At 35.8% G+C, this 19,109-nt stretch overlaps 1 long non-coding RNA gene across 1 annotated transcript; it reads left to right on the top strand.

Annotated features, from left to right (window-relative positions):
* The first annotated feature begins 7,176 nt into the window (after positions 1–7,176).
* LOC108541997 (uncharacterized) lies at positions 7,177–12,686 on the top strand. Its single transcript, XR_001889142.1, has 5 exons — positions 7,177–7,219; positions 7,323–7,499; positions 10,356–10,512; positions 11,688–11,794; positions 12,612–12,686. It is a non-coding gene; the product is annotated as an uncharacterized LOC108541997 (long non-coding RNA).
* The last annotated feature ends 6,423 nt before the right edge of the window (positions 12,687–19,109 follow it).

Here is a 19,109-nt window from a genome sequence, read left to right on the forward strand (position 1 = left end):
ACTGAGGAACTTTCACAGATTGGAGATCAAGGAGACAAGACAACTAAATTCACTGTGGACTGAATACTGAAACAGAAAAGGAACACAGTGGAAAAACTGATGACATCCAAACAAGATCTGCTGTTCAATTTATAGTGTTTTCCCAAAGATAATTTCTTAGTTTTGATACATGTTCCATAGCATAAGACGAATACCAGGGGCAGCTAAGAGAAGGGTATAGACGATAAGGTATGGGATATATTAAGCAATGTTAAGTAAATGGGGTCAGGATATTAAGGACATTCTTATCTGTGTGAAAATACCTAAAACCAGACAGAATATAATTTCTCTTAAAGGCAGCAGTAACACCTTACTGATTCAAATATGATACATGAAATTAATTTGTAAATACTAACACAACCTTTTTCTGAACAATTTAATACTTTTCTGGCATGTAATATAAAAATTATTCAAGTGAGCAAGTTTATGGATCCATATATATAATTATAGTAGTGTTTTTAAAGTGTGTCTTAGTTTTAATAAATTAAAATAAAGTTCACCAAAACCCACTATCCATTAATTACATAGATTGTCAGAAAGACCTTTTTTTCTTTGCAGAATAAACTAAAATATTAATATTTTTTAAATAATTTCAATGCACACCTTAAAAAAAGAATGCTTTCCTAAATTTTATTTTTTTGATTCCAGTAGGTAGAAACATAATTAGTGACTGAAGCTGTAGACACTCTTCAGATTGAAGGAATCTTCAACAGGAAGAGGGGTTAAGAAGTTAAACCACAGTAACAATGATGCATCAGTGAAAGGCATGTTCCTTTTCATTCGTATGGTTTAAAGTAGAAAACCTGTCATTTGAAAGAATAGATGTTCTTTGAGTCATGGGTGGCAACGTAAGTCACAAGCTAATCCTGACTTTTTTAGCCTGAAGCCGAAGTCCTTGATTCTCATTCTGACAATTTCCCTGCAGCATTCTGGTGTGCTCCAGTTATACATGCCATGGGGATTATCAGGCAGCAATTACAAACTTTCTTCTGTGTAGGTTCCTGATTATTAAGTTGACTGACTTATTTTAACTTTTTCCTATTGCTATCCTATCTTTAATCTCAGTTAAGATGGAATTCACGGTAGTCAAAATTTAAAACAAAACAAGACAGGTTTTGAAGTATATTTGAAAAACATGCTGACTTGTTAAACACAAGGATTTTGGAGATTGTGAGGGTGCATAAACATGCAGACATACAAAAATTTTGACATTGTGCTTTGCTTTTCCACAACAACTACAATGTTGCAATCAATAGACAACAACTTAGTGGGAGCATCTGAAGACTTGTTGGAGGAGAATGGAGTCAAAACAGTGTAATTTAGATTAGGTTCAAATCTATTTGAAACTGCCTAAGTACCTGGAGACCCAGAGTAAAGAGTGCATAATTTGGCTCATTATATGGCCAAATGCAAACATGATATAGCGAGAGCATATAATGGGGCCCTTAGCTCACTGTTGAGTTACTAGCCAAAGTCAGCCTGCATTCTGGGATTTGCTCTTGTCTTCTTAGGAAATGTTTGAGAGCTGAAATGTACCTCAGAGGAAAAGTACATTGAAGTTGGAACCCTATGTCTTCTGCTCAGACCACCTGCCAAGTTCAATGCTTCGACCTCCTCTTCTGAGTTCTGTGGCTTTCCCAGCGCCAGCTGCCTGCCTAGTGCAGGCCCAACGGTGTGACTTGGCTCCACCTGAGACAGCTTACCTAACTCTGCCATGGAAACCAAACGCCTGGAACTCCACCAGGCCATACCCTCTGTGGCCTCTGCATGAATCCCGCGTTTTGCTTGGATCCCCCACCTCAGCTTTTGCCCATGGTTCTGATTTCCAGGGAGGTCTCCATATGTCTATCTCTACAACCAGGCAGTAGGCAATGTGTTCACCTACCTAAGTGTGTCCCCAGAAAGAAAAGTAAACAAATGTTAGCAACTAGCTTGGGAGTATTTGTTGCAAACAAATAAACAATCAGATAGGGATAGATGTCTGCTAATTATGGAGATAATTACAGTACATTAATCTTACAGAGATTGGCTGGGTTTCTATTCAGATGGTGTGGGAAAAACAGCTTTGAGGAAATTACTTTTAAACTGACTGATTAAGAATGGGCTTGCCCTGGAGGATCCTTCCAGGCAGGGGAGAAAGCAAGTACAAAGGCCCCTACTGAAAATTGGTGGCAAGCTTGAGAAACTCAAGAAGGCTGGAATGTATGGCAGGGGATAGAGAACTCAGAGATGTCGATGGAGAGATAGACAGGGAAAATATCCCAGGAGGCTTTGGAGGCCAGGGTGAGGAATTCTCAGCGCAAGAGAAAGCCATGTGAGTTTTAACAAGGGCACAACCTAATTTTATTTTATTTTAAATGACTGCCCTGGATTTTAGGGGACAGGACATTGGGTTCTAAAAGAAAAATTTAAAGGGAACGATGCGGCATGGACTCTTCTGAGAGAGGCAGAAGTTTGTGGAAATCCTCTTTTTTTTCTAACCTTACACAGGTGACCAGGCCCCCTCTGATTGACCCATTCCTTCTTTAGATCTATTAATGTCTTTTATCAGGGTAAAGTCAGATCTTGCTGGGCTCCTTTTAAATATCTGCTTTTGAACATATCTGCTTTGATTCCTCATATCTTGATTTGTGGTTTAACTCTGAGAGCAAATTTATTTTCTAATTTTCAGAAGAGTGTAACACCTTGTTACACTCTCTCCACATATTGCATATATGGTCAACTCCAAGTTTGAATTAACTTGCTAAAAAAATTTTAAGAAAGAATTCCTTTAATATATTTGTGGAAGTAGAGGAGTTAGAGATATTAAAAGAAAAGAAATAAACCTTTCCAGGTTCTTTCCACCGAAGTCCACAAAATATAATTTATAGCATTTAATTATAACAGCCTAAGAGCTATTGGAGACTTCAGAGCTGTTAAAATTGGTAACAACAAAATCTTAAATTTATGTAAAACCTTTCACAAGACACAGAAGCTTAAAATTCATCATCACTTCCTACTTCACTCAGTCCTCTTCTATCTGGATGCAGAAGTCTCCTCCACAATGTTTTATTAAGTTCTTGTATATCTCTTATTGCCAGTCTCTAATGAGGAAGACAGACCTATATCCAATTAGAATACCGCCAAATGATTTTGTGATAATTAGAAAAAAATATATATCCCTTTGTCAAACCACTTTATTTCCACATGTCAGAATAGTGTTGTAATAGACGGATATTTTTTGGAACAAAACACTTTACTGCCATCTGCCTGAAGTTTGTTTAAATAAATATCCAGCAAAAATGGTGCTCCATGAACTACACATATCACAAACAAGCACCCACAGTAGTCCTGGTTGGCATTCTGTAGAAAGAGGATCTCCATCGATGAAGGAAGAGAGGAAAGGAGGGGGAGAAGGACAAACTCTGCTTGATAGGTCAAGGAGTATGCAGAGCTGTCTAACGTTCCCTCAGTAGGAGCAAAACATCTTCAGTCCTTAAGATCATGTATATTCATAGCACTTCGTTGTGTTAGGTAAAAGAACAAAATCTCATTTTGCAAAGAGGAACAGCAGACTTGGCAAAATCCACCAGGTTGTGTAATATTACAGAGTTCAAGCCAGAATCCAGATGTTCTGACACTCTATCATGTTCCTTCCCACTAGGCTATGCTGTTTTCTAACTTTCTTATTCCTTTATAGTCTCAGAGTTAATGTTTTTCAAAATAAACACCAATTATTCCAACACAAATAATTCTTAACACTTAAGGCTGTGTCATTTTATAGTAGGAAAGTCACAACACTCGGTGTTTTTCTGTCCATCAAGGCCAGTACCATTTCTATCTCATAGTAACTCAAGACTCTTGTTGAAATTAATGAATTGTTGTTCCCTTGGTAGCCAGTTTACTGGTGCCTGCAGTCTCTTGTCACCATTGTCCTTGTGCTCACAGTATCCATTATAGGAAAGAAAATAATGAGGAGAAAGCCTTGAAATACTTTTAGGTAAAGAGTTAAACATAAGCAGTTCTCAGAAGTTACATGCTAGGTTTCTAGAATAACAGCAGCAAAATAGCAGTAGGAAGGAGTTTAAAAAGAAAACATCAATAGAATCTACTGCCATTTAATAATGAACTAAAATATACTGGCTCTCCCTCTTTTCAATATACTTAAAGCATACAGGGGTCCCATCTGGTCATGGGACTGATATGATTTACAAACTCCTATGAAGGAGGATAACTCTAGGACGTATCTGTGAATAGACCAAAAAGAGATACAGACCGTGGAAGAGGAACTAAAGGAGGACTGTCTGCTTGCTTGTTTATTCATTTTCTGGTTTGTTTATCATTCTGGATCATCTCAGTTCAGACACCTGAATATTAAAAATTGCTATTCACCAATAAGCAACTTCCATTTACACCTACTTAAAATTGTAATTCAGAAATGAGGGAAAACATTGTAGTTTCATAAGCCTGCTACACTATTCTAAATATCTTGGAATATTCAAAAAATATTTTATACTCTAACTTTTCTACAGGTAAAATTAACTATTAATATATTTATCTTACTTTTTATTCTGGTTATAGCTCTTACTTTAAAAAAGTAAAACACAACACTTGCTATTTTGCCCTCCCTCAGCACTTTCTCTCTCTCCTTTGCTCTCTCTCTCTCTCTCTATCCCCTATTCTTCTCTCACACACATAAAAACAAATACACACTTAGCTGAATATCACAAGGGGAAATATATGTCTACAAAGTTTCAACGCATAGGTTGTGGCATAGTGTCAATACCAGCTCCTGTGCTCATTTTTTTTAAATAGTTTTTTATAAAACTATAGATTCACATGTCTCTGTCACCTTCCTCTTCTATATTTCTATACAGTGCTTACCCCTCATTTTCTCATTATATCGTACTGAAAATTTCTGTTCTTGAATATTTGGGGGTTAGATAAACATAATGTCAATCAAAATAGCTATTCTCTTGTTTTCTCTTGCTTTCTTTTGATTATTCAGAATTGTTAATTTCATACCTAATATTAAAAACTTTCTATGTAACATTTAATGAGGATATTTTATGATTTAATTTCAAAAATTATTGCATGCCTGTGTTCAAGAGAAGTGTATTGACCCTGGCTTATCCCAATAGGTTTTACATTTTCCAGAGTGACAAGATTATTTCCTGTGATGAGAGTAGGGATAGAGGTGATGATGACTTTGTTCATTTTTGTTCATTTGCTGCATTGTATTGTTAACAGACAGTATGTTGTCAATTAGATTGTAAGACATTGGGGATCATGTAATTCAAAATGTAAACAAAACTGATGTTTGTTGTTTGGTTGGTCAATGAGAGACTGAAAGCTGGCTTTGTTACAGATGACTGACTTCTCTCATTTCTTTTTGAAGGACTGTGTGCAATTTTAAGAGTAATTAAACTACATTATGCAGGTCAACTATCTTGGCCATGGCAGGTTAGAAAGTGAAATAATTTCATAACTTGTTTGATAATTACTGAGCCTGAAGACATATCTTATTTGGTCACTAAATCAGGAGTATTAACTTACCAATATTGGATTATCTAAACACAAAACACATGCCACCGTAGAGATTGCTTTGAAGATAAACACACAAACATAAGCATACGAAAATTCTGAAATTTAAAGCCTTATGAAGTTTCACTAATGTTAGATAAAATGTAAAATGTCAAAGAGATTGTATAAGTAGGTACTTAAACATTCTTTACCATGAGAATGATTGGATTATAGTTGAATATGAATATAAAGGCTTCTCAATTAAGTGAATTTGTTAATACACAATGGTACGTAATACTAATATTTCACATTTGTTTAGCTTTTTTAAGTTTTAAAAGCACTTTCACATCTATTATATCATTTTATATGTTATTTTATTCAACATAAAATTGCCATAATAGTGATTATTAAACTGCAAATAATTTAAAGAAACAATCTGTATAGGTGCATTACAAGTAGGACATTTAAAGTTCTTTAGTATATGCAACACTGGAATGCTTGTATTAAAACTGATTTCTCAGAAATTAGTCTACTCCACACATAGACACACAAAAATGTATTATAATTCAGGCTGTACTTCAGCAAAGTGGACAACTGAAGAAATTATCTGGGTAAAAAAAATCGAAAAAAGAAATTTAAAACCTATGATATTTACCCTCAAAATTTGTAATGAACTAGCCAGTTGAATTGTTACTATCCAGATCAACAAAAAAGATTGGTTGGCATGTTTTGGTTTCTAAATAGTGTTAGGCAATATATCAGATCAATTAAATCACAGTTTCATGGATTGGAATCAACCACGTTATATTTTGAAGGTATCCAGGTGATTCCAATGAAGGCTGAGAACTGTGATGTGATCTGGTGATGTAACAGTATTCACGTCATCTATTTTAATGTAAAACTATCACAGTTACAGAATATTACACATATATTAAAATCATATTCAAAACGCATACTCTATATCTAAAAATTGTCTATTTTTTAAAATCTGAAATAATACTTTGTGAATATATAACATTACATAGTATAGTTATGCTATAGTACAACAGAAATACAAAGTTTATAACCCACCAGTCCTAACCACTAAAAGTTCACAATAGAAACTGAATTTTGGAGGACCATTTAAGCAGTAATGTCTTACAAAACAAAAAGAAGTAGCTACATATACAAATGATGTGAAATGCCTAAATTTGAAAAAATAAGACAAAATTAATTTACACATGTGTTTTAATTTTTTAATATATTTTCGATTGTTACTGAATACAAACATTAGCATCTGTGGGAAAAATATATCTGTTTTCAATTATCTGGAGTTCTAGTTTTAATATGTAATAGTAACAAACGGTGATTGTACATTTCTTTTTAAAATGACTGCCTCATCCCTGATTTCCTTCATCCCCATTTTTGACCTGAGTCACATATTTTACTCTGCCCTTTACCCAGAGTCATAAACTCTAAAAGAACAGTGTGTTACTGTCGATCATTGGATCAGCAAAAGCAGACTCCAGTGATGCTTGTCTTACTGAGATGCATGACTTCAGCATCTCTGTGAGCCAATGAAAACATTAAAAGACTGACTTCTACAATCTTCCAGGAGTGAATGTCAACACCATGGAGTTCCATCACCTGCCAAACGTTTAACGGCAGCAGCAGATTATGGCCCACAAACTGTTGACTGGTATGTTAAATTTTAGAGCTATTATGCTTTAGGTATGGATGTATATTTTTATTACAAACTATATTAACAATGACATTTAATCATATCTTCATTAACTTTCTAGCTCAGCTTCCAGGAATAAGTGCCATCAGCTTTCATGATATTTTGAATATAATTGATTATTGACACCATTATCAATATAAATTGTGCCCAAAGGAAGTCAATCAGATGCACCTAATAAAGTTAAATGCACTAAAACATGAATATTCCAGATGGCTGAATCCTTGAACAGATAATTAAGGTACACTCTTATTTCATTTTTCATAAGAATAATCTATTCTGGACATCAGCCAGGAAACAAAGTAGGAGAGTTTTTTCCCCATTGCTAAGAGAGAAGACTGTTTATTCACTGTGATTAGCCAAACAATTTATATGATTACGCCCATAAATATAATCATTTTGAAAAATTAATGAGAATTTTACATCTAGCCCAACAAAAGAGGCAGAATCATCTTTATGAAGTGTCTTCTATTTTAGGGATAATAGGTAAATATTCATATAGCATATCATATAAATGCTAAATTCAAAAGTTATTTTATGTTTTAATATATAATTTGTAAAACAGTTTCATATATATTTCTGAGAGAAACTTTGCATTTTAAGGTCTAAATTAAAATTAAATGGAAGAAAAGAAAATGGATGCTAAAATTTATTTACCCGTAATTGGTGGATTCTTATTGATTACATTTATAACACTAAAAAAATACTTTCTTGCAGAGAACATGAACAACCAAGCATTTACATTTAGACTTTGTTCCCAGGGGTGGGAGAAATCTTTGGATCCAGTTACAAGCTGATTATCTGAAACAGTTTAAAAAAAAAAAAAGTTAGTGACAAATACGGGTGCATCCTAATTGAATTGTCCACTTCATTTTGCCCATTCTGCAGTGTAAGCAATAGGCTAAATCCTGTTTTTAGCTATGCAGGATAAAAGACTATTTGAAGTTGTAGTCTATAGCTGGCTTTTCACAGTAAATTGACCTTGTTCAGCAGAGCCAATGTCATAATGCTGTGCTTTATCTAGGCTGAGAGAAAAAAATCACAAATTGCTTCTGCATGATTAGTTCTGCCACTTCAAACGTGTTTCTTCCGAGTTTGCTTCTATACTTACTGCTAAAGATACGTGCCACTGGGAAATGCTGACTCAACTCTGAACTTCTTCAGTTAAATAACCCTTTAATTGCCAGTTCATTAAATTATAACCTTTAGAAAATGTGACAGAAAAGCATGTTCCATATGTTGGAAATATACAACTTTATAAAAAGATGAGTCATATCTTATAGAATATATCAAAATCAAATTTAATGCAAAATTAGTTGAAGTAATAAAAATAATTGAAAGTTGAATTTGAGAAGTTGGAAAATACATTTAATCACTATAAAAGATGTACAGGGTTTTTTTCTGAAATATCTAGACTACTCCAAATATTGCAATAACACACTGGAAATGTACTTTTCTTTATATGTAAAAGTTTGCATTCTGTTTTAGGAACTGTTACATTTGAGTTTGAAAACATATGAATACAACTTAATTTTACTTAGTCAAGAAAAAAAGTTGTATGACCCATTGTTATAAAAATATTAAGAAGCAGTAATTCCCAAATATATAATAAACTGTCCATTTTACAAAAAAAAAACTAATGATTTACATACCCAATTAGAATAGAGACACAGTTTTCTAAATAAATAGCATGCCAATGAAATATGGTCCAAAAATATAGTTTCTTCCTGCTCCTGACTTCTTTTACCAGTCAGTATAGACTTCTAAAGCCATTGATTTATTAACTTTACACCTCATCAAAATATAAGTATAGTGACTTTGATAATAAAAAAGGAATTGTGTCAAATATTACCAATCCCAGAAAACATAGCTGGGATTGAATTTACTGATAATAACCCAAATAGAAATGATATCTAAAGAAATTACTTTTACTTTGAGTTCATGGATTTATTTTCTACTATCAAAACTGCACAATCATAAAACGTTCAAGACAATGAAAATATAGCAAGTGAGAATATTGAAATTAGTGAAAAAATAGGGTTGCTTTGTTTTTTGTTCCATTGTTTGTTTAGATTGTCAAATGCTGTAGTTCTAAACTATCTTAAGATCAAATACTTACATAGAATAGAAAAATCTTGGCCGGGCGCGGTGGCTCAAGCCTGTAATCCCAGCACTTTGGGAGGCCGAGACGGGCGGATCACGAGGTCAGGAGATCAAGACCATCCTGGGCAAGGTGGCGGGCACCTGTAGTCCCAGCTACTCAGGAGGCTGAGACAGGAGAATGGCGTAAACCCGGGAGGCGGAGCTTGCAGTGAGCTGAGATCCGGCCACTGCACTCCAGCCTGGGCCACAGATTGAGACTCCGTCTCCAAAAAAAAAAAAAAAAAAAAAAAAAAAAAAAAAAAAAATCTTGGTAACATCACTTTGAGTTCCTTTTGAAATTTTATATACTATATTATACATCTAAATTAAAATATGAACTAGATAGCAAACTAAAATAATTATTCAAATAATTGAGGTTAACTCCTCAAATGTTCAAGTTAGTCACTAGAACCTATCATCTGTGCTTTTACTTCATTTGTGTTGTGCTACTGCTGAGAAAAGTATAATAGGTAATTGAAAAATAAGATTTGTTGAGTGTTTATAAGAAAGGAGAATAAGTGAGGAATACAAAATTCATGGGGCTGATTTGTGATAAAGCTGTTCTATCAGATACAGATAGGAGTGACCCAAAGTAGATAGATATACTTAAAGGTGAAGAGTGAACTAGAAATGTGTTACCTGACAAATGATTCTGTATATCAAAAGATTTTGCTAACCAGCCTGACACATAATTGGCACATGTTGTCATCTTCCATTAATCTCTTTACAAATGATGACAGCACCAAGAAAGAAAGAATTGAATATTTTTATGAAGTTATAGGCATTTTTCTGGAGCATAAATATATATATATATATATATGTATATATATTCCATTGTTTGTTTAGATTGTCAAATGCTGTAGTTCTAAACTATCTTAAGATCAAATACTTATATAGAATAGAAAACATACATATATATATTTCTAATTAATAAAAATTTGTGATTTGTTTACAGTCTAATTTGACAATATGAAAGTATTACATACTAAACATAAGAGTGCTTCATTATGTGATATCGTGTTAACATTTTCTGGGAAACAGCTTAAATCAGTCATAGGCATTTTATGTGCTTGAGTCCTGGAACTCCAATATGTTTTACCTGTGGTAATCAGGTAAGTCACAAAACAAAATTGTAATTTTAAAAAATGGTATTATTGGCAAAAACTGCAATTACTTTTGCACCAGCCTAACAAATAAATGTAAATTCTGGAATGAATTTATTGAATTATTTTTTAAATACACATTAATATATGGGGCAGGTTTTAAATTTTTTTCTCCTAAATAAAGAATCCCACATTGACACAGGGGTGCTTCCAGCTTGATGAAACACAGTAACACCAGTCAGTTATCTGTTTTGTAAGGAGATTTTCCACAGAAAAGTAGATAACATTTACATCAATGAGTTGGTATTCACAAAGGCAACTTACAGTAAAATATAAATGTATTTCCTTTAATTTCTACAAAAGATTTTAATTATTTTACTACACTTGATAAAATCCCTATGGGGTACACTGAAGCAAATACTAACTTCGGGTTCCCCCCAAAAATTGTTAGCAAAACAATGTTAAAATCATGATTGCAAATTGTATTTGCTATATGCATAACCAGTCTCTGACCTGTGAATCCCATGTCTCCATTCATTCCTTTGGCCCATTTTCCTAAAAACCACAAAGTAAGGTATGTAAAGGTCAGAGGAAGGATTAGATCTCTACACGCTTGAACATTCCCAACTTAAGAAAAAAAATGCCTTAGAATCCTGGACTCAGGCCACCAAAGTAGCATTATGCCCTCAAGAAAAAACAATTTGCAGCTTGGTGTTATGAAGAGACTTATTGAACATCAATTGAGTGTTATGTTCAGCTGAAAAGCATCTTCTAAGCTAGCTATCTATTCCATTTGGTTCGTACTCAATTGCCAATTTCCCCCTTCTCTTCTATGTTACCTACTTTCTATCTGCCCATGAACATAATAGATACTCCCTTCCCCACCCCACCCCACTTTCAAATAAAAGAAAGGAAAAGGAAGAAACAAAGGAAATTAAAATTAAATTATTTTGACTTTGCTACTTCTAGAGTTACTATTTCATACATTTCTCCTTCCATTTTCTGCCAAATTTCTTGAAATGTGCTTTATGTTTACTGCCTCATCTGTTTCTTCTTCATCACTCATTGCCTAACTCCTCCCCCTACCATTCTAGTGTAATTTTGTACTGCATGGTTACTAAATCAAATGGGACAATCAGTTGGTGATGTTTTGTTTTGTTTTGCTTTTTTCTCACTTCATTCAGGTTCAGCTTTAATTCCTTTCACTGAGATTCATCACTTCCTTATAAAATTCCATTTTCTCGGTTGTTCAATAGAAGAGTGAAGAGAGGACACCACTGTTATTCTCCAGGTTAGTCAAACCAAACAGACCCTTATATTCTATCAGCTTCGATGTTTGTGACAGGACACTGTCCAATTCAACAGTTGTCTCTGTAGCTTCTCCACAGTTATCGAAACAAATCTGCAGGGACTTTTCCACTTGGGTATTCAATTTTGACCCCACACACAGTATATCTAAAATTAAAAAGCCCCTACATTTCTCTATGTCTGTAATAGTACTGAGATGATGCTATCAACCATTCTTAAGCTTTGAGTCATTTATTCTTTTCCCCGCCTTCAAGTATTGACTGTACCACTCCCATTGTCAGCAAGTGTTCTCAGCCTTCTTCAAGTCCAGAGCAGTATTTCCAAATGCAATCTGCAGCCCTCTGTCTGAATGCCTATCAATACATCAAACTTAAAAATATAAAAGCAAACCAAGAGTTTATGTTTCCTACTTTCCTCACTTGGTATTAATGACATTGCCTTTCTCCCAGTTACCAAGGCTCAAGCCTGCAAATCACCGCACGGCGTATTCTGAATAAGTTGTAAATAATTCTTAATCTGTTTTCTCACTTTCATGCGTTCATTTATAAACATTTTCATGCCTTCAATTGGTTAGGCAAAGTTCAATCACAAATTGAAGAAGCAATGTGTCTGTCTTTAACTCATTACCTAATTGGGGCTCTAAATATGTAAATAACATGGTGGTAATTCAGATAATGTGAGATCACTAACTTGGGGACTAAATAGATGAGACTATCAACAAAGAAAGACAACTTTCTTTGTCTTTTTTTCTATAGATTTTAGAGAAGGACAAATGAACTTTTTTTTTTTTTTTAACATAGTGAAGAGACAGCACCAACTTATGTTGAACTTGGCAGATGGAACTAGGCTACTGATACTCTTCCGGACATTAAAAGGTAAGGTAAAATATGGGTGTGGAAGATAATTTGAAAGATAAAATATAATAATGTTAGAAAAGAAGAATGTAGAGTGCTGATATTTAAGGTGCAGGAAGAGGAGAGAAATTAGTGAATGAATATGAAACAAGGGACGTTGAAAACTTTTCTAAGCCGAGAAAATATCCTTTTATTCTCTTTCTACCATATCCTCTTCAGGTTGTTTTTTGTTGTTGGTGGTGGTGGTGGTGTTTTCTTTTCTTTCTTTCTTTCTTTTTTTTTTTTTTTTTTTTGATGGAGTCTGGTTCTATCACTTAGGCTGGAGTGCAGTGGCATGATCTCAGCTCACTGCAACCTTCGCCTCCTGGGTTCAAGCAATTCTCCTGCCTCAGCTTCCCGAATACCTGGGATTATAGGCATGCACCACCATGCCTGGATAATTTTTGTATTTTCAGTAGAGACGGGGTTTCACATGTTGGCCAAGCTGGTTTCAAACTTCTGATCTCAAGTGATCCATCCACCTCGGCTTCCCAAAGTGCTGGGATTATAGGCCTGAGCCACCGTGCCCGGCCCTCTTCAGGTTGTTTAATGCTCTATTAAACCATTTACATACTTTATTTTAAATGTTGATTTTCTTGTCTCTCTCCCTTCATAGACCATCAGTTTTTTGAGGACAAAAATTGTGTTTGGTTCATCTCTCTTTCTTTAGTGCCTAGTGTATTGCCTGTAATATAAAACATGCTCAAAAATTTTACTGGCTTAATTAATAAATGACAGTGTTATCCAAGAATTCAGAAAACAAAAAATATTGGAGAAAGATGCCTTAACAACATGGAATAAAGGAGGGAAAATGAAATCAGAACATTTGATTTGAAAACTTAACTTGAAGGTTATTGATGACGATAGTAAGAATAGTTAGTAGAGTGTTGAGAATAAAGCCAGATTGCAAGAGGTTGAAACATCAAACACAGTTTTATAGTAGGTCATACAGGGAGACCACTCTGGAGACAGATTTCAGAGTTAACGTAAAAAAGGAGTCAGAGTGGCAGATAGTAAAAGAAAAATTACTTGCATTCCAATCAGATGGCTAGAGAATCCTCCAGCAGAAAGTCTACTCTAAACTGAGTTAAGTTAGTATTTAGCAAAAAGCAGCAGATTTAAGTAGAGACAATGCTGAGCTCATGAGATAAAGAGCAAGATAAGGCTATAAATGGCAAATAGAGCATGTGATGAGAACTGGGAAAGATGTGGAGAAGTTTAGGAAGCATTTTGTGAGGGGAAGTAAGACAGACAAATGGTTGAGGAATAGGCTGCCACTTTCCAGCATTGTGTTGGAGATGGCAACTTTAAGTAGCTATAGAAGTCTTCATGGAATCCACATCAAGGAAAGATCTGTTTTCTTCTTAGGAAGGAGTGGCTGAAGCTTTGGGTATTTTTGTTTGTTTGTTTCCCATTTGATTTTATAATGTTTTTTATTTTACTTTAAGTTCTGGGATACATGTGCTGAACATACATGTTTGTTACATAGGTATACATGTGCCATGGTGGTTTGCTGCACCCCATCAACCCGTCATGCAGGTTTTAAGCCCTTCATGTATTAGGTATTTGTCCTAATGCTGTCCCTCTCCCCCCGCATGCCCTTTCAGGCCCTGGTGTGTGATGTTGCTCTCCCTGTGTCCATGTGTTCTCATTGTTCAACTCCCACTTTGCAGGGGCATGAATGAAGCTGGAAACTATCATCCTCATGAAAGTAACACAGGAACACAAAACCGAACACCACTTTGGGTATATTTTTTAAGCAGCAACAAGAGATTCAATCACAAATGAGTGGGAGATGATGACTCCAAAGATAAAAGATAACCTAATGTTCAAACTTCTAGAAAGGGGTGAAATTCTGGGAGATTTAACTTTGTGAAGGAGGCGACAAAGGGGGGCAATATTGTCTTCTGAATAGGATGAGATACTATGAGGTTGGGAAAAGAAGTGAACAAGCATGGTTGTAAGACAGGGAATGCAAGATTTTTTGTTAAATTAGGAATTGAGAATGAAAAAGATAGAAAAAGAATTGGTGGTTTGAGAAAAGAAGAAACAGTTTAAAATAACTTCTGCAGGTATTTGGAAACTTGAATAAAAAATAAATAAATGAGATAAATTAGTTTTTTAAATTAAGATTACTGTATACTATCAAGGGTCCAACTTAGATTACACATTTATGTTGAACTTAATCCACTTCTGTAATTTTCTCCAGCTCTATCCAAATTGCTTGTGAGTGGAATTAGAGAAAATTGATCATTTGGTTGAGCTAGGTTTGGAGAATTAACTGACAAACTGAAATAATGTATCAGTTTGCTAGGGTTAGGAAAATGATAAGGAAGATAGAGATGAGATAACTGAGCATGGAATCCATTATAGTTTGCATATTAAGTGAAACAAGAAAGGGACTTGTAAAATCAAATTGGATTAAGAAACTGATGTTAAGTGTAAGGTCAAAAGCAATGTTTAGTAAACATGAGAAAGAGAGAATGGCAGCAAGCTGTAGTGCCAAGAAAATTTCAAAACATTATAGGTATAGAATACTTTGGAACAAAGATAAAGTCCATAAATTAAAAAGGAAAGTGGAAGAATGAAAAGGAATTTGTAGAACAATCTCTTGAAAACACTGAAAGGCAGCCAGAAGAATCCTCATCCTGCCTGCTCTCTCAAACAACAGAATGAAGGGTGAATGTTACCATTCTGGAATCAGACACAGCTAGGTTCAAATCATGACTGTTTCTCCTTATGTAGGTAACCACAGGCAAGCTAGTTTTCTGTGCCTCGCTTTCCTTATCTGTAAAACAGGAATGTGCCTGCTTCCTAAGGTTGCTGGGAAGATTACATGAGATAAAAGAGTTAAGTACAGTGTAAGCTGAGAGCAGGTGGTTTGGGGCATGGACTCTGGAGAAGCACTGCTTGTGCTTGAATCCCAGCTGTGCCACTTACTGGTTTTACAACCTTAGGCAAATATTAACCTCTCTATGCTTCAATTTTCTTGCATGAAAATGCGCGTAATAATAGTAACTAACTCATATGGTAGTTGTGAAGATTAAGTGAACCACATGAAATTGCTGCTCTTCAATGATTTTTGACCTGTAAGAACAGCAATTTTATATAGTTCAACCTAATAATACATGCACATTGTTTAAGATAGAGCATGGCACATAATAAGTGATCAACAAAAGTTACTATGAAAGGATAGCTACTACTACTATTACTACCAGTACTGGTACAACTGGTAAAATATAAATTCTTAATGTGGCAGAGTCTAAAGAGTTTCAGAAGTAACAATGAGAAGACAGGTCTCAATGAAGGCAAGGCAGTGAAGACAATATAATAAAAACAACCAGGAAACACATTCCATTAAATTCTTTGTCAATACAATAAGGTTCTGAAATGCACACAGCCTGTCACTTCATCTCGTTCAAATCAACATCCCCACCTGCCTGGGTAATGGTAACTTTCCCCCAATTTACTTATCTCCCTTCAGTTTGTTTTCTCTAATCCCTGTCGCATAATACTCTCAAATTCTTCTTTCTAAAGAGTCAATTTTCGTGACCCATTTTATCCTTAAAAAAATGAATAAAATTCATGCTCCCCATGTTTGTCTTCAAGAACTGATGTGATTTGGCCCCAAATTAGCCCCAAAGCCTATATTCCCCATATACTCCAACCAAACCTACTGCTTCAGTTAAACCAGGCTACTCCTAGCTTTGCAAATATGATGTACATTCCCACCTTGTCCCCATCTGACTGAAATATATTTCCAGGCTCTTGGTCAGTGCCTATTCATAACCTCAAGTTCCATTTCAATTTCCCGTTGACTAGTAGACTTTTGAAATTTTAGTTCCCCATTTCACTCATATCTCTCTCACATCTGAGCTACCCAAGTGCTGTGCAAAGATCTGTAACACTACTTTTGTTTGTTTTGTGTGTGTAGGTGTGTATTCTATTCTCTCATGAGTCTGCAGGAACCCTTAAAACAGAAAGCATATTTGAAATATCTTTGTATTCCTCATTGAACAATCACAGTTGCCTTGTATTACATTATTATAACATTTATAGATGTTTACAACAATTTTAGAGTGATAAATATTGGGAGAACTGAAAACTAAGAAGATAAATTTTTGATACTCCATAAGTGAAATACACAGTCTCAATTCAGATGTGAAAATTGCTCACATAGCAAAATTTAGAAGAAAACAAAGAAAAGTTTACTTCCTACCATTCTTAGATCTATACTAGTGTAAATCCTGTTAGATTGTCCTTACAGATAGATGAGAAATATAAAGAACAGAATCCAAAGGACCTTAATAAATTATATCACAGAGACTATAAATAAATGTTATTATTTTGAATATAAATAGAACCTTATATTCTATTACTTAGAATATAAATTAATTATTTAAAAGACAGATTGAAACTTATATTCTATTATTAGAAAATAAGGCTAAGTGTCTATAATTGACTGTGGAGGAAGCATCTTAGAAAGTGTGTAGATTTTTTTCTAATGAGCCCTGTGGTTAAGTTTGGAAATATTTTAGGTGTATCCAAAATCAATAGGAAATTACTTCACTGGAATTTTTTAAAATTTATATGATTACAACATTAAGAATGATTCCTGGGGAAGTGCCCAAGATGGCCAAATAGGAACAGCTCCAGCCTCCAGTTCCCAGCGTGGGTGACACAGAAGACTGGTGATTTCTGCATTTTCAACTGAAAATGCAGAAACCGGGTTCATCTCACTGGGGCATGTCGGACACTCGGTGCAGGTCAGCAGATGCAGCCCAACCAGCAAGAGCTGAAGCAAGGCGAGGCATCTCCTCACCTGGGAAGCACAAAGGGGAAGGGAATTCCTTATCCTAGCCAAGGGAAACTGAGACACACAACACCTGGAAAATTGGGTAACTCCCACCCTAATACTGTGCTTTACCAAGGGTCTTAGCAAACGGCACACCAGGAGATCATATCCCACACCTGGCCTGGAGGGTCCCACGCCCACGGAGCCTCCCTCATTGCTAGCGCAGCAGTCTGAGATCTAACTGCAAGGCGGCAGCGAGGTTGGGGGAGGGGGCCCATTGCCGAGGCTTAAGTAGGTAAACAAAGCTGCTGGGAAGCTCGAATTGGGTGGAGCCCACCGCAGCTCAATGAGGCCTGCCTGCCTCTGTAGACTCCACCTCTGGGGACAGGGCATAGCTAAACAAAAAGCAGCAGAAACCTCTGCAGATGTAAATGTCCTGTCTGACAGCTTTGAAGAGAGCAGTGGTTCTCCCAGCACAGAGGTTGAGATCTGAGAATGGACAGATTGCCTGCTCAAGTGGGTCCCTGACCCCTGAGTAGCCAAACTGGGAGACATCACCTACTAAGTGCAGAACAACACCTCACACCTCACATGGCTAGGTACACCTCTGACACGAAGCGTCAAGACTACGAATCAGACAGCAACACCTGCTGTTCAGCAATATTCTGTCTTCTGCAGCCTCCGCTGCAGATACCCAGGCAAACAGGGTCTGGAGTGGACTTCAAGCAAACTCCAACAGACCTGCAGCTGAGGGTCCTGACAGTTAGAAGGAAAGCTAACAAACAGAAAGGACACCCACACCGAAACCCCAGCAGTATGGCACCATCATCAAAGAACAAAGGCAGATAAAACCACAAAGATGGGGAAAAAGCAGAGCAGAAAAGTTGGAAACTCAAAAAATCAGAGCACATCTCCTCCTCCAAAGGAACACAGCTCATTGCAAGCAACAGAACAAAGCTGGACAGAGAATAACTTTGACGAGTAGAGAGAAGAAGGCTTCAGCAGATCAAACTTCTCAGAGCTAAAGAAGGAACTATGTACCTAGGGCAAAGAAACTAAAAACCTTGAAAAAAGAATGGAAGAATGGATAACTAGAATAATCAATGCAGAGAAAACCATAAATGGACTGATAGAGATGAAAACCATGATACAAGAACTATGTGACAAGCTTCAGTAACTGACTCGATCAACTGGAAGAGAGATTATCAGTGATTGAAGATCAAATGAATGAAATGAAGCGAGAAGAGAAGTGTAGAAAGAAAAAGAGTTAAAAGAAATGAACAAAGCCTCCAATAAATATGGGATTATGTGAAAAGACCAAATCTGTGCCTGATTGGTGTGCCTGAAAGTGATGGGGAAAATGGAACCAAGTTGGAAAACACTCTGCAGGATATCATCCAGGAGAACTTCCCCAACCAAGTAAGGCAGGCCAACATTCAAATTCAGGAAATACAGAGAACACCACAATGATACTCCTCGAGAAGAGCAACTCCAAGACACATAATTGCCAGATTCACTAAAGTTGAAATGAAGGAAAAAATGTTAAGGGCAGCCAGAGAGAAAGGTCGGGTTACCCACAAAGGGAAGCCCATCAGACTAACAGCAGATCT

Source organism: Rhinopithecus bieti, unplaced genomic scaffold (genome assembly GCF_001698545.2).
Source record: "Rhinopithecus bieti isolate Rb0 unplaced genomic scaffold, ASM169854v2 scaffold_1561, whole genome shotgun sequence".
Lineage (NCBI taxonomy): Eukaryota > Metazoa > Chordata > Mammalia > Primates > Cercopithecidae > Rhinopithecus > Rhinopithecus bieti.